Source organism: Bos indicus x Bos taurus, chromosome 4 (genome assembly GCF_003369695.1).
Source record: "Bos indicus x Bos taurus breed Angus x Brahman F1 hybrid chromosome 4, Bos_hybrid_MaternalHap_v2.0, whole genome shotgun sequence".
Lineage (NCBI taxonomy): Eukaryota > Metazoa > Chordata > Mammalia > Artiodactyla > Bovidae > Bos > Bos indicus x Bos taurus.
The window spans coordinates 89,851,139-89,866,557 of NC_040079.1; the positions used below are offsets into that span (position 1 = coordinate 89,851,139).

The 15,419-nt window shown below is 40.3% G+C and overlaps 1 non-coding gene across 1 annotated transcript; it reads left to right on the top strand.

The window, feature by feature from the left end:
- Positions 1-203: 203 nt before the first annotated feature.
- TRNAC-GCA lies at positions 204-275 on the top strand. Its single transcript has one exon. It is a non-coding gene; the product is annotated as a tRNA-Cys (tRNA).
- The last annotated feature ends 15,144 nt before the right edge of the window (positions 276-15,419 follow it).

The window sequence follows — 15,419 nt, forward strand, 5'->3', positions numbered from 1 at the left end:
GACAAACCAGGACTAGAGTCTGTGACTGAATTTACTCTGTAAACTTCTCTGTGCTGCTCCCAACCACGACCTTTACAGCATTAACATGTGATAAATGCCTGTTTCCAGAAGATGTCCAGCTTGTTAAAGCAAACCACTGCAGTTACAAAGATGACACTTGGCTTTCTTTAACTTCCTCTTCCACTTACTCTACTTTAGGGGCTTCCCTGATGGCTCAGTTGGTAAAGAATCTGTCTGCAATGCAGGAGACCCAGGTTCAATTCCTGGGTAGGGAAGATTCACTGAAGAAGGAATAGGCTACCTACTCCACTATTTTTGGGCTTTCCTTGTGGCTCAGCTGGTAAAGAATCCACCTACAATGTGGGAGACCTGGGTTCAATCCCTGAATTGGGAAGATCCCCTGGAGAAGGGAAAGGCTACTCCAGTATTCTGGCCTGGAGAATTCTATCAACTCTATAGTCCATGGGTTCGCAAAGAGTCAGACACAACTGAGCGACTTTCACTTCACTTCACTTCCACTTACTTCAGTGGATACTGTGCAGGGCCACAATGAGCCACATTAGAGAAAAACGAAAATAAATAATACTGATCTTGTCGTATTTAAAATATTAGCATTTTACTCACCATGGATTTTTGGGGGGCAGTAATTTTAACACTTACAAGTATCACTAGGGTCCTCCTTGGTGGCCCAGCGGTTGAGAATCCACCTAACAAAGCAGGAACCATGGGTTTAATCCCTGCCCTGGCAAGATCCCACATGTCACAGAGTAACTAATCCCGTGCACCACAAGTACTGAGCCTGTAGTTGGAAGCGCAGGAACAGCAGGAACCGCAACTACCGAAACCCACGCACCCAGACCCTGTGATAGCCACAGGAGAACGCACTGCGGTACGAAGCCCTAGCACTGCAGCAGAGCAGCCTCCACTCACTAACTAGAGAAAGCCTGCACAGCAACAAAGACCCACCACAGCCAAAAAACAAAATAAAGGAGTAAACCTTCTAAAAACTGTCACTAAGCACTATACACAAAAATAAACTCAAAATGGATTAAAGGCCTAAATTAAGGCCAGAAACTATAAAACTAAGAGGAAAACATAGGTAGAATACTCTTTGACATAAATCGCAGCAAGATCCTCTTTGACCCACTTCCTGGAGTAATGGAAATAAAACCAAAAATACACAAATAGGACTTAATTAAACTTAAAAGCTTTTGCACCGCAAAGGAAACTATAAAGATGAAAAGACAATGCTCAGAATGGGAGAAAATAATTGCAGACGAGGATTAATCTCCAAAATACACAGCAACTCACCAGATCAAGATCAGAAAAAGAAACAATCCAATCAAAAAATGGGTAGAAGACCTAAATAGACATTTCTCCAAAGGAGATATACAGATGGCAAATAAACACATGAAAAGATGTTAAACACCACTCATTATTAGAGAAATGCAAATCAAAACCACAATGAGGTATCATCTCACATCTGTGAGAATGGTAATCATCAAAACAAAAAAAAAAAACTACAAACAATAAATGTTGGAGAAGATGTGGAGAAAAAGGAGCTCTCCTGCACTGTTGGTGGGAATATACACTGCTACGGCCATTATGGTGAACAGGATGGAGATTCCTTTAAAAAAAACACTGGGAATAAAATTACCAAATGACCCAGCAATTTCACTACTGGGCATATACCCTAGGAAAACCACAATTCTAAAACACACATGTAGTCCAGTGTTCATTGCAGCATTATTTACAATAACTGGGACATGAAAGCAACCTAGATGTCCACTGACAGATGAATGGATAAAGAAGTTGTGGTACATATACACAATGGAATATTACTCAGCTATAGAAAGGAATGCATTTGAGTCAGCTGAACTGAAGTGGATGAACCTAGGGCCTGTCATACAGAGTGAAGTATGTCAGAAAGAGAAAAACGAATATCATATATTAATGCATATATATGGAATCTGGAAAAATGGTACTGATAAATCCAGCTGCAGGGCAGGAATAGAGATGCAGATGTAGAGAACAGACTTGTGGACACAGCGGGGGAAGGAGACGATGGCAGGAGTCGAGACAGTAGCACCGAAACATGTACATTATCACAGGCAATACAGATAGCTAGCAGGAAAGACAGCTAGTGGGGGAAGGTGTGGAGGGAGGTTCAAAAGGGAGGGAATATATGTATACTTATGACTGATTTATGTTATTGTATGGCAGAATTCAACAACATTGTAAAGGAATTATCCTCCAATTAAAAATAAAATTTTTAAAAAAGTGTCACTAAAATTTTTTTTTTGGTGACTGAGGTTTTGGGCACCTTTAGTCCCCTTAAATTTTGATCTAGTTCCTAGTACTCTGAGTGCTCAGTCATTTTAGTCATGTCTGACTCTTTGTGACCCCATGGAATGTATCCCTCCAAGCTTCTCTGTCCATGAGATTCTCCAGGCAAGAAGACTGGAGTGGGTTGCCATTTCCTTCTCCAGTCCCTAGTAGTGTACCTATAACTAAAACATTCTATCCAGTTTCTCCCACCAAGTATCTGAGAGAGACAGATGGCATTTGAGAAAGTACAAGAAGGAAGCAGTCACTTCCATTTTGTTCTTGGCGCTTGTCTGTGAGCTCAGGGTTGGTATGCATGTTTGCTGCTGCTGCTGCTGTGGCGCTTCAGTCGTGTCCGACTCTGTGCAACCCCATAGACGGCAGCCCACCAGGCTCCGCCGTCCCTGGGATTCTCCAGGCAAAAACACTGGAGTGGGTTGCCATTTCCTTCTCCAATGCATGAAAAGTGAAAAGTGAAAGTGAAGTCACTCAGTTGTGTCCGACTCTATGCGACCCCACAGACTGCAGCCTACCAGGCTCCTCCGTCCATGGGATTTTCCAGGCAAGAGTACTGGAGTGGGTTGCCATTGCCTTCTCCGGTATGCATGTTTACAAGCCCCCTAAATGGAGGGCTTGTCTTCATCTGCCCAGGAAGAAGGTGAGATGAGAACTTCCATTGCTTTGGATTTCTTAATAGAAGGCCTGGGACCTGGTCTGGGGCACACCCTGAGAGAGCCATCATCCACCTATACTTTCCTTATTGCTCATCTGTATTATGCTTAAAGCTAGTGTCATCTGGGGACTCTTTAGGATTGTGGAGGCATGTGGAGAGAGAATGGCTCTCCAGGGTGTCATGTAGCATTACCTCAAATTGATGGACCTGCATCCCAGAGTGTGTAGGGATAGGAGCCGTTCAGTCTCCTTTCTGAAGAAACAAACATGTTTTAAGTATTCTTGTGGAAATTCAGCACTTATTCAACGTGTATTTGCTGCTGTTTCATTTTGAGAAGCTTGAAATATATTTTGCAAGTTTTTTCATATCCTAAATGACTTGAGAAGGAAAAGGCAGTGCAAAAATAAATGTATTTTAAAAAGAAACCTGAAATAATATATTTTATTGAATTCTTTCAATCAAATGTAAACTCAACTGTAGTTGTGGTGACAACCACACAAAGATCATTCTCATATTTAGCCTGGCAGTTAGCATGTATTTATGTTCCTGGTCTTGTTCCAAATTACAGAGTCCTGATGACAGATTCAATGAGATAGGGTATGTTTTCAAAAAGGGAAAAAAGGACAGAAAACTCATTCAGGAGGTGCTTGAACACTACTCAACAACTATTAGGTACCCCTTCTACTGCTTTTCTACTGAAGGAACATTCTAGGGGAAACTTCTAGTCTGCAAAGGAAATTGTGTTTCCAATAATTGTACCACCAACCTGAGGAGCAGTTACTTAAAAAATTAAAATATTTACATTTTAAAAAGATATTTCCCCTGAAAGTTGCAGTTACATGGGAGGAGAAAAAAAATCGATACTTTTTGTGTCTCATGATCTTTAAGTTATGTCTCTTTTCATGGATTTTGATGGCTTATGTTTTGCCAGGTTTTCATTTTATCTTAGCTAACACCTTGAACAGAAAACACAGCAAGCAGGTAAAAAAAATCATCTGTGAACTATAATAAATGGATTTCTGCCAATGACAGGTCATGATACAGAAAAAAATCTGTGATGACCCTCTTTCCGCTACACTCATTTATCTCTTCCTGGTGTCCACTGATAGATTCTTGCTGTATGATTTATTGCAGAAAAACACCACCTAGAAATGGGCTTTTGATAAAATTGTTCAAGGATTCCTGGACAATAAATCCTAATCTTAACATGCAATGCTGCAGAATGTTTCACCTTTCTTATGCTATAAATAAAATATGCCAAATGTGATAATAAATCCATGTATTTAAGCACTATCGGTGTAGTTTAGGAAATAAAGTCATAGTATGTACACCTGATGTTAATAGCAGCACTAAGCCTGAGGATATTGATGGCAGTATTTGTGCATTTGCCATCCAAATTTTTAGGACTTTACAGTACCTATGAAATTTCATGGCTTTCATCAGCCTGGGAAGGCTTGCTCTGCAGAGCATATGTGGGTTAAGCATAATCAGTTTCTGGTGGCTTGAATCAAAAGCAATGTTCCTGAACACAGACAACTTGCTCCAGGAGACAGCTGAAATTCAGAGTTCATGCAGAGACCTTTCTCAAAATTAATCATTTACCGGAGGAAGTGATGAGAGGCTTGGTCACCTTACTGTGACCCCCTTAAGTGGCAAAGGGTGTTAAGAATACAGAGAAATAGTATTTAGGTTCCTTCTCATAAGCTCAAGGACAGGTATCTGACCTCCACTCACAGAAGAAAGTTGAGGGAGCCAAACCCTCACGACCTTCTCTGAGCTGATTTGCTCAACCTGAAGACAGATTTAAATTATCAAGTGCTTTTAAAGCATATAAACTATTGAAAGCATCCATTTACTCAAAAAGATGCAGGCGAGATTTTAACCTGGTTCAGGATTTCTCAAACTTCACACTATTGACATTCGGCGCTAGATGATTCTTTGTTGTGAGTGGTTGCTCTATGCATTATAGCAGGATCTCTGGTCCCTACCCACTAGATGCCAGTGTCCTCCTCCCCATCCCCCCAGGCTGTGATAACCAAAAATATCTCCAGATATTGCCAAACGTCTATTGTGGGACAAAATCATCCCTGGTTGCAAACTATTGATCATGCCTATAAGAAACAGGCTGATAAAAACCATGACATAAAGACAAAATTACTTTGTTTACAGAAAAAGGAATCAATTCAAGAGTAAAAGATGCTAAGTTTGAAAATGAGAGTGAGTTGGGCTTTTATTTTAGAGAGGGTTGAAAATATTTATGGAATGATCTCCCAATGCCATGCACAGAGAAAAGAAAAAGTCCCATGAAATGCTGGTAGTTTGGCCAGCTGCTAAGATACTGTGTGTTAAATACCATATTTGTATAATCATTTGAATTCCCTGGTGGCTCAGATGGGAAAGAGTCTGCCTGCAATGCAGGAGACCCTAGTTTGATCCCTGGATCAGGAAGTTCCTTTGGAGAAGAAAATGGCAACCCACTCCAGTATTCTTGCCTGGAAAATCCCATGGACAGAGGAGCCTGGCAGGCTACAGTCCAGAGGGGTCCAAAGAGTGAGACATGACTGAGCAACTTCATTTTCACTTTCTTTATGTTGAACCTGACAGAATTAAGATATAAATATAAAAACAGTGCGTGCTTGAACAGGGTAACCACACTAGAAAGAAAGAAATGGAAATATGAGAGTCAAAGAAACAAGGGAAGTTTTTTTTCCTCCAACAAATGGAAAGTGGAGAAATCCATTATATCATGTGTAGCTTTCTTTGTGTCCTCTGATATTTATTGAAGGTCAAAGACAGAGATGCCTAATGGGTTATGATTATGTGAAATGAAGTGAGAAACAATGTTTTATAACAGCAAATACTTTTTATAGTGACAGTGTATTATGTTCACTAAAACGTCTTACAGCTGCCTTTCCCCTAGTATCCATGGCTCAAAGCAGAAAAATAATATGTTATTCAAGAAATACATAGAAATTGGAGGTGTGACTTGTTCAGAGCTAGGGATCTTGTCTCAAGACTCAGAAAAATTTCCTAGTATTTGCTTAGTCCAACTTGAATAACCTGAATAACTATTTGCTCTAAAAATATTATATTGCTTTCTTCATATCATTTTTCCCCATCACAGGTCTGAGAAAAAGTTATATTTCCATGATAACAAATTTATGAAGAATTATGTCAAGGCTCTCTTATTTTTGAGCTTGAGAATACCTTTAAAATGGAGAATACCTTTAAAATGCCAAAAAAGTTCAAAAGTATTCTCATTCATTCCTTTATTTAGTCAACAAATATTTATGGAGTGCTTCGTAAGTGCCAAGCTCTGGGAACAGTGTGATGAGAAAACAGAAAGAATCCTTGCCCTTGTGATGCACAAAGTGTAATTTGAGACTCAGGATGTTGGGGGGAGAGAAGTGGGCTGGGAGTTTGGGGTTAGTAGAGGCAAACTATTACATATAGAGTGGATAGAAAACAAGGTCTTCCTGTATAGCACAGAGAACTATAGTCAAAGTCCTGGGATAAACTATAATGGAAAAAATAAGAACATAAAAAAGAATATATATGTATAATTGAGTCACTTTGCTGTACAGCAGAAATTAACACACATTGTAAATCAACTGTACTTCAGTTAAAAAAAAAATAGAAGACACAGTGTGTTCTCTGTTATATCGTAGGACGCAGCACAGGGCGCCACACAACGCACATGTTGCATAAGTCTGTTTGCCGTCTAATGCATGTAGACATATAGGATAAAACCTAAATTGTTTCTTTAGGCCTGTGGATCCTGCAACATCTGGCTCCTGTCTTTCTGACCTTACCTCTTAGCACCCTCCCCATCAGTTACTTTGCTCCACCCATATTGCTTCTCTCTATTTCTTCAGTCATGCCAAGCTTGACTCTCCCGCCACCATCCAACATGTCCCATGGACTTTCTCTTTGCGTGAAAATCTCTTCTTGCAAATCATTTCCTGTCTGTTTCTTTACAGTTTAGTGTTCAGCTCAAATGTCCTCTCTTCACTGAAGCCTTCTTGACCTGTCTCTCATAGTTCTTTTTAATTTTCTTGAAAGTACTAAGCACTATCTGATATTTTGCTTCCTAGTTTATTGTATGTCTCTCCATAAAGATTGTTTGTCCCATGTGGACAGGAATTTGTCAACCATGTTTGTTAATATAACACCAGTGTTTAGAACACCTGGATCACAGTGATACTCAAATATTAGTGGAATGCTGAAGAAAACAAATACATACGTTAATTATAAGACGTAAGCTGCGACTCATGGGGTCGCAGAGAGTCGGACACGACTGAGCGACTGAACTGCACTGAACTGAAGGTACTACTAAGGAAATAGAGAATTATCAGGGAGAATAAACAGCAAGGGGTGGTCTATAAAGTACAATTAGTGAAGAGCTTGTTGAGGAAGTAGTATTCTGTTGTTGTTTAGTAGCTAAGTTGTCTCCAACTCCTTATGACCCATGGACTGTAGCCCAATGAGTTCCTCTGTCCATGGGATTTCCCAGGCAAGAATACTGGAGTGGGTTGTCATTCCCTTCTCCAGCAGATCTTCCCAGGGATTGAACCCATGTCTACAACATTGGCAGGTGGGTTCTTTAACACTGAGCCATCAGGGAAGCCCAAGGAAGTAGTATTTAGGTCACAGCAAACACTATCGGGAATAGGTGCACACAGACCCCAAGGGAAAACAAGCTTTTTGTCTTAGAGGGGCTAAGAGGAAGCTGTGTGATTGGAGCTTAGTAGGCAGAGGGGAGGGAAGAATGGAGAAGTAAGAGGAGGCACGTCATGTACAGTGTGTGTTTGTGTGTGTGTGAGTTGCTCAGTTATATCAGACTCTTTGCAACCCCAGGGACTGTAGCCAGTCAGGCTCCTCTGTCCATGGGGTTGGCAAACAATGGCCAGGGGGCTGAATCTGGCCTGCTACATATTTCAGTGAATAAAATTTGATTGGAATGCATACATGCTAATTTATTTACATACTGCCTATGGTTGTTTTCTCACTACTACAGCAGAGTTGAGTAGATGCACTGAATAGGTACAATAGAGATTGCTGCTTTACCCACCAGCAATTTGAATAAATTCTGGGAGATGGTGAAGGATAGGAAGCCTGCAGTCCATTGGGTTGCAAAGAGTCGGACACGACTTAGCAACTGAACAACAACAAATTTAGGGCTACCTACCTTCTTAATTGTTGAAACATCACGGCTTTAAAATCAAGCAGCTCTACCACATGTTAATTGTGTGGCTTCCCTGGTGGCTCAGTAGGTAAAGAATCTGCCTGCAAAAATCTGCCTGAGTTTGATCCCTGGGTCGGGAAGATACTCTGCCATAAGAATGCTACTTCAATTCTCCATTCATGTCCATTCATATTATTGCCCTACTCCCTTTTATGTGGAAATTCTGGGGCCACTAGTGGCCCAATTGGAAAGGCTGTCCTTTACCCCACTCTCCCACCCTCTATTCAAAGTCCCCGTGTCATCATACAATTTCAGAAGTACCTCTATAGGCAAGATTCTTCAGGTTCAAAACTTTGTTAGTACTAGCTGATCATACTCAAGAAAGAACAGAAGCATGGTAACCCATGTAGATTTTTTTTTATTACTATTCATACACATTTCTAATAACAGCTGCCTCCATGGTTGGAGTGACAGGCAGAAGCAGGGCAAATGTCAAACCACCAATGATAGTGACAATTCAGTGGGTCCTCCACTCACTAAATACTTAAAATTCTTTTGCATAATTACGCACATCTCTCCTTAAAAATCTGTACATATTAGTTTTAGCACAACTAATGATAGCTTTTCTGACATAGGATGTCTTTAGTTTTTCTCAATAAATTGCTATTTTTTATTTTTTTATTATGGGTTTTGGAATGAAGATTGATTTCTGAACCGTTTTGGGGGGATAATAGCTGACTTTTGTGTTGCTATGCCACCACACGGTTCACATTTCAATACTTAAATATAAACACGCTCCCTCAAAGAACAGAGTCACTTAAAATATGGCAGTGCTTCATTAATAATCGATTTACAGAATCTCTCATTGTGGAAACGACAGCCTCTCAAAGCTGTCATGACACTGTCAGTCTTGCTAGAGCAGGTAAGAATTACTTCTTGAGCTGCAAACAGAGTCACAAATAGCAATGGTTTCCTTGGAGACTTGGCAGTAAAGCTTAAAGCATTATACCTATAGGATCAGGGCTTTCAAATTAGAAGACAGTTTCTCTCCAGAGATTAATCAGTCTTTCCCAATTGATAAACTTTTAGCCCAGTCTTAGGGGGGAACCCATAACTGCTTGTTAGTGAGGAGGGGAAGCAGGAGACATGCAATGTGCAGGCCCGTGGATTATGTCACCATCAGAACCCATGGTCACGAGCAGCGTGGTTTGCAACGCTAAGGAGACTGAGAGCAGCAGGACCAGCTCTCATTAGTAAAGAGTCATCCTATGTTAAAAAGTTTCCTATCTATGTTTCGTGACAGATATCACCAAGTCACAAGGCAGAATGATACTCCAAAAAATGGAGACAAGACAATGCAAGTCATATTTTTTTTAAAAAAATATGATCCCTCTGGTCCTTCATTCTTATTTATATATTATTTTATTTGTGGAATCAAACAAGTTGGTGCCCTCTTAATAAGTGTAGAATTCTAGATGCTCTTCTTGCAATGCTATGGATAGAACTGCACATTTTTCCTTCTCCCATACTCTGGTAAGCATTCTTTCCGGGGATGTGCGGATTTACTGTGGGATATGGATGAAACTTCAGTGCAAGATGATTGTCTCCCTTCTCCCTGTTTTATCTTTTGCCTGGGGAGGGCATTAGGGTCCCAGGGGTGGAAGTAGAATTCAGATTCAATGCAAATTTGGAGATGGCAAGAAGCAATATAATTTATCAACATAAAGTTCCAATATGTGTCCCCAAACAGCATGTCCTTTAGAAAAGTGCATTTGCCTGAAAAGTATAACAGCTACTGGATTGCTAGCCTGCATTTTTCAGTAAAGGTATCTTTTAGCATTACCTATTTATAACTCAAAGTACTGAGTAACAAAACATGGGAAACAGGGACTCTTAATGCCTTGCATTTACACAAACTACAGCTTATATAATATATTGCATCTGGAAGTGGTTACCAGGCACAACTTTTTACCATGAGGATTCATCTTCATTCGCTACCTGTGAAAGCTTATTTTGCGTAGCAAATGAGGCATACTATGTGCATGATTTTCTTTAGATTATACTCATTTCTTTATGAAAGATGATTCAATTACATTTTATGATATCTGCTTCCCTGAACAAATAAAAGCACCTCACTATTATGAGTTTCTGTCTTCATGATATTTTGGTGTTTATTTCATTCTCTTTGAGGGCATAGTGCTTAATTAAGATTATGAGCCCTGGAACCAGGCAGATACGGAGTTCAGATGCATGTCTAGGGCCAAGCTTCGAAAACTCAGATCTTTTGTTTGAAAATGGGGCTATTAGTCCCTACTTCAAGGACTGTTATAGGAATTGAATGATATATCAGTGAATGGAGAACTGAGCATACACCCAGTATATAATGACAATCATTCAGTGTCTAGTGGACAGTGTTTTACATGTTTGACCTTCTTACATATTTATGTATTGGTTTCATTTCATTTACTCAATTTTTATAGTTTTTAAAGTTTTCTGTGGACAATAACTTAGTTTTTCTTCATTCAGCTAAATTTTGACTAAATTATATCATTTGATTCAATCAAATTTTTAAAATTGCATGCATCTTTTCTAAATGTTTGAAAAAAATCAACCTATTTTAAAGTTTAATTTGCCTTAAATGTGCCAGTGTACAGTTTATTGAATTAGGCTGAATCACATTAATAGTTTATTCTTTCACATATTTTTTTGTCAATACAACAATAAATATTTATTGCTATGTTTCAGGAGCAACATGCTAGGCCTCTATGCTAGGTCTCCTAAATCTTTTGTAACATGTACTTATTTCATACCATTATCCTTATCATCATTACAGAATTATACTAAAATGAAATATAAACTATGTACCGATTTTTTTCCTCTTAGATTTCATATTAAATTAAGTCCAGGGCAAATTTGGTTCATAATACTCCATTTGGCCTACATTACAATAGTGATCTAGAATATGTTCATTTTCTAAACATATACGTTTGCCTTTATATATATTAAATTTTAATATATCTAACACTAAATATTTTCTCTTCAAATCAGCTGTTCCTTTTGCCTTACACATTCCTGGCAATGTCTCATATACCCATTTGTTTAATTAATATCTTTTGAATGCCTATTTTATAACAAGATTTGAAAAGGGCGCTGGAGATATAAGGGAAACAATTTCATTCTAGTCTTTGCTGTTGGGTCACAGAGGCAGATAGAGGCAAATAAGCAGCACTTAGAGCACATTTAGTAGACACTGGGGTAAGGCAGGAGAAGATGGTATAAGAATTCTTTTCCCTGATAATCAGATCTTAGCCCAACCCTCTATGTGTGTCCCTGTCTACATCTGAGGAACAAGTTACTTCCAGGAAGTGCCTATTTTCCATCTTCACAATTACTGTGGCAAACTAAATATGTCCACAATTCTTTGACAGTTCCCCCATTGAGAGATGGGATCTAATTCCTCTCTCCTTGAATCTGGGCAGGCTTCAACAGAAACATCATTCTGGGGTTTTCAAAGCCAGGTCATAAGAAGGCTTGCAGTTCTCTCTGAGTCTACCTGCCACTCTTTGAGAAGCCCATGGCATGTGACAAGGCTGTGTGATGGTGCTCCAGTCTAGCTCAGCTGCCCCCGTGACAGCCGGGATCAGTTTGGCAAGTGAACCTTCTGCACGTCCAGTTCAGTCAAGCCTTTAGATGACTGCAGTCCTGGCTACAACTGCTTGTAACACCCTGAGCAATCTCAATGAAGAATCATCCAGCAGAGCCCAACCTGCCTACAAATCAGAAGATATAATAGAGTGTAGTTTTTAAGCCACTAAATTGTAGGATGGTTTGCTAACCAGGAAGAGGCAGCTGTTATAGACACTATCATAATTCAGGGGCTTAGCATCTCAGTGTTGAATATCTGATAACTCTTCTAGTCCTCACTTTTGTCCCTTTTGCCTTCGATTGTAGGATGAATCTTCTAAAACTGCTACAGTTAACATAATACTCCATTATTCACAAATTCCTTAGCCAGGCATTCAGGAGCTCTATAGTTGGCTACATTTCCATGTTTCATCACCCCCATCTCCCACTTCCTGACCCTCACCCACTCCTCTTCACAAACTATGAGCCCAAGTCCAATTTCCAGTCCTAACTTGACTTGTACTTGCTTCCCTGTTCTATGTTTTTTCTTACATTATTCCCATCAAACAAAGTGGACTTTCTTCCTATCTACCTATTTGAGTCCTATCTTCTTTCACATTCCAATCCTAACACCTCTTCTTGGGCTGATCATCCTTCTTTCTTGAACACTTGAGATTTATACGGATTTGGTGACACCTGCCTTTGAAGAGTACTCTAATGTATGTGAGATACAAACTGTACAATGTCAAACTTTCTATACACGTTATTTACTGTTATTCATGCTGCTGTTTTCTTAGTTAGTCTCATCTCACATTTTCCTCATGTATCCTCTTCTAGAATCCCTTACAACAAACATACAAACTCCCAAACAACAGGATCCAGGCCAGAAACACCTATAGGGATCCTCCCCATCCCACCATCCTGTATTGCCATGCCCAGGATACTCGTTAATGAGATTCTGTTGAATGAGGAAATGAATGATGAGGGAGCACTGTACTTTAGCTTTGGTGTTTCACCTTTAGCCAACGATTGATTAAATATGTAAGAAAATACTTTCCCGAGGCCATAAGCCATAACCACAAGTCTGGTGTGGCCAGCTGCAGAGCCGAAATTAAAGCTCTTGCCTTTCCATTAATTAACAAATGGAAGAAAAGATCCAGCATGCCCCAAGCCTACTAAGAGATTAGTGGCTTTGTACACCTACACAAAGTCTCACAAAGTAAGGCAGTCTATCAGTAAAACTGCAGTAGAAAAATTCAAATGGCAACAGATGTCTTCAGGCTAATAACAATATCCTGACAGTGAAGATCTAAGGGGGACAGAGAATCAAATCATGAGACAGAAACATACCAGATGCTGAGAAGAATGTGGTTTGAGAGGTCTTACAAATAAACTCATAGTTAAATAGTCAAATCCAGCTTTGTGATCATTTTCATGGTTGCCTCAAATATCACTGAATGTCGTAGGAAAATTTACTTAACTACTCTTTTATTATTGGATAATTAGGCTATTTCTAAATTTTATAGTAATATTTTATTTTTATATACCCATCTTTGAATTCCTCTCAGTTAAATTTGAAGATGTGTATACTGAGTCAACGGATATGCATATTTTAAAGACTTTGAAAGGTACAGCAGAATTAGTGTTGGCATGACTGATGCTGGAGTTTAGCTTGGGAAGAGAGAGGAGCAAAACTCAGAGTCTAGGTCAACCTCTCTCTTGGTTCAGACCCTTATCATCTCCTGCCTAGAGGAGTGCAGTGGCACCTAAATGGTATCCCTGCCACCAATCTGAATGTCAGTGTGTTTTTCCTAACTGAGATGATGTAACAAATCAGGGCATATGTCTTCATGTTAAGAGTATACAAGCACCTGTATGATCTGACTCCTGATTACCTGTCCAGGTCCAGATTTCTTCTTTTTCCAAGCATCTCCTACCTGTACTTTATGCTGAGGCTGAATCTAACTGTTTAAAGTTTCCTCAAGCATTCCATGCCCTCCTCCAGGGGATCTTTCCTACCCAAGGATTGACCCCAGGTCTCCCTCACTGCAGGCAGGTTCTTTTACTGACTGAGCCACAAGGGAAGCCCAAGAATACTGGAGTGGGTAGCCTATGCCTTCTCCTGAGGATCTTCCTGTCCCAGGAATCAAACTGGGGTTTCCTGCATTGCAGGTGGATTCTTTACCAGCTGAGCTACCAGACCTGCCCAGGTCTCCATGTTCTCACTTATACTCCTCCTTCATTCTTACATTTTTTTTTCCTAGGTACCCACGGACGGCCAACTCTACTTGTCTTTTAAGATTTCAGCATCACATCCAGGAAACTGTCCATTTATCTAAGTTCTGTGGCAGGAAATACAAACCTCCACCATGGGCCTTCCCACGCCATCATCCTCGTTTAGATTGTCCTTCAGACTGTCTTCCTCACTGGGTCAGGATTACCTTGAAGGAAAACGATTTTGTCTCCCCACCCTTGGTGCCTGGCACAGTGACCACTACACTGTAGGTACGGATAAGTAAGCAACCCAACAAGCAAAATCAGGAAGAACAATATTGGCAGAGGAGGAAGTCACAATGGAAGCAATAACTAAAGATCTAAGTGTGGGGAATTTATAAGGATAAGAATAAGATTGGAAAATAGTATTTGAGGATTTGAAATTTTGAATTTCAGACATGGAGCAGCTCAGAAGGACAGCAAAGAAAAAGATATACTGTAAGTAGTGGGTAGCTGTGATTGCAAAATCTTGGAAATCAAGGAACAGGGAATGGTGAGTATTTGGAGGGTCATTAATGTGGACATCAGAATTGTCAGAGGTAGAGACATGGGAACGGATGGCCAAGAGGAATTTAGGCTTAAGCTGGAAGTAGTGACAAGGACAGGATGGCAGATGCAACAAAGCTGAAGGTCCATTTTTGAAATGCCAGTGAGACACTACTGTGAATAGCCAGTAGCCCAGCCATAAACAGAGGAGTATACAAAGCTCAAAGACAGATGCAAGATCACCCAAATACTAAGTGGCAGGTCGAAGCCCAGGACCACCGTGGTGCAAGAAGAACCCAGGGCTAGTTCTTCCTTAATCTAAGCAGGTATGAGGAACAAATAAGATCATGGTCCCCTGAAAGTACGGAGCTAATATCTCTATCCTCATGGGCCCTAACCCAGAGCTTGGTACAAAACAAGGGCTTCTTAAGCATTGCTGAAAGAGCTGTAATTGGAAATTGAAATCCCTAATATCCAATAATTTCTGCTTTCCTCCACAACCCACTCCACCCTACCCCTTAAACCTATTCCCTTTGCTTACCTCACCTCAGTTCAGTTCAGTTGCTCAGTCGTGTCTGACTCTTTGCGACCCCATGAATCACAGCACACCAGGCCTCCCTGTCCATCACCAACTCCCAGAGTTCACTCAAACTCTCTGTTCATCGAGTCAGTGATGCCATACAGCCATCTCATCCTCTGCTGTCCCCCTCTCCTTCTGCCCCCAATCCCTCCCAGCATCAGGGTCTTTTCCAATGAGTCAACTCTTCGCATGAGGTGGCCAAAGTATTGGAGTTTCAGCTTTAGCATCAGTCCTTCCAATGAACACCCAGGACTGATCTCCTTCAGAATGGA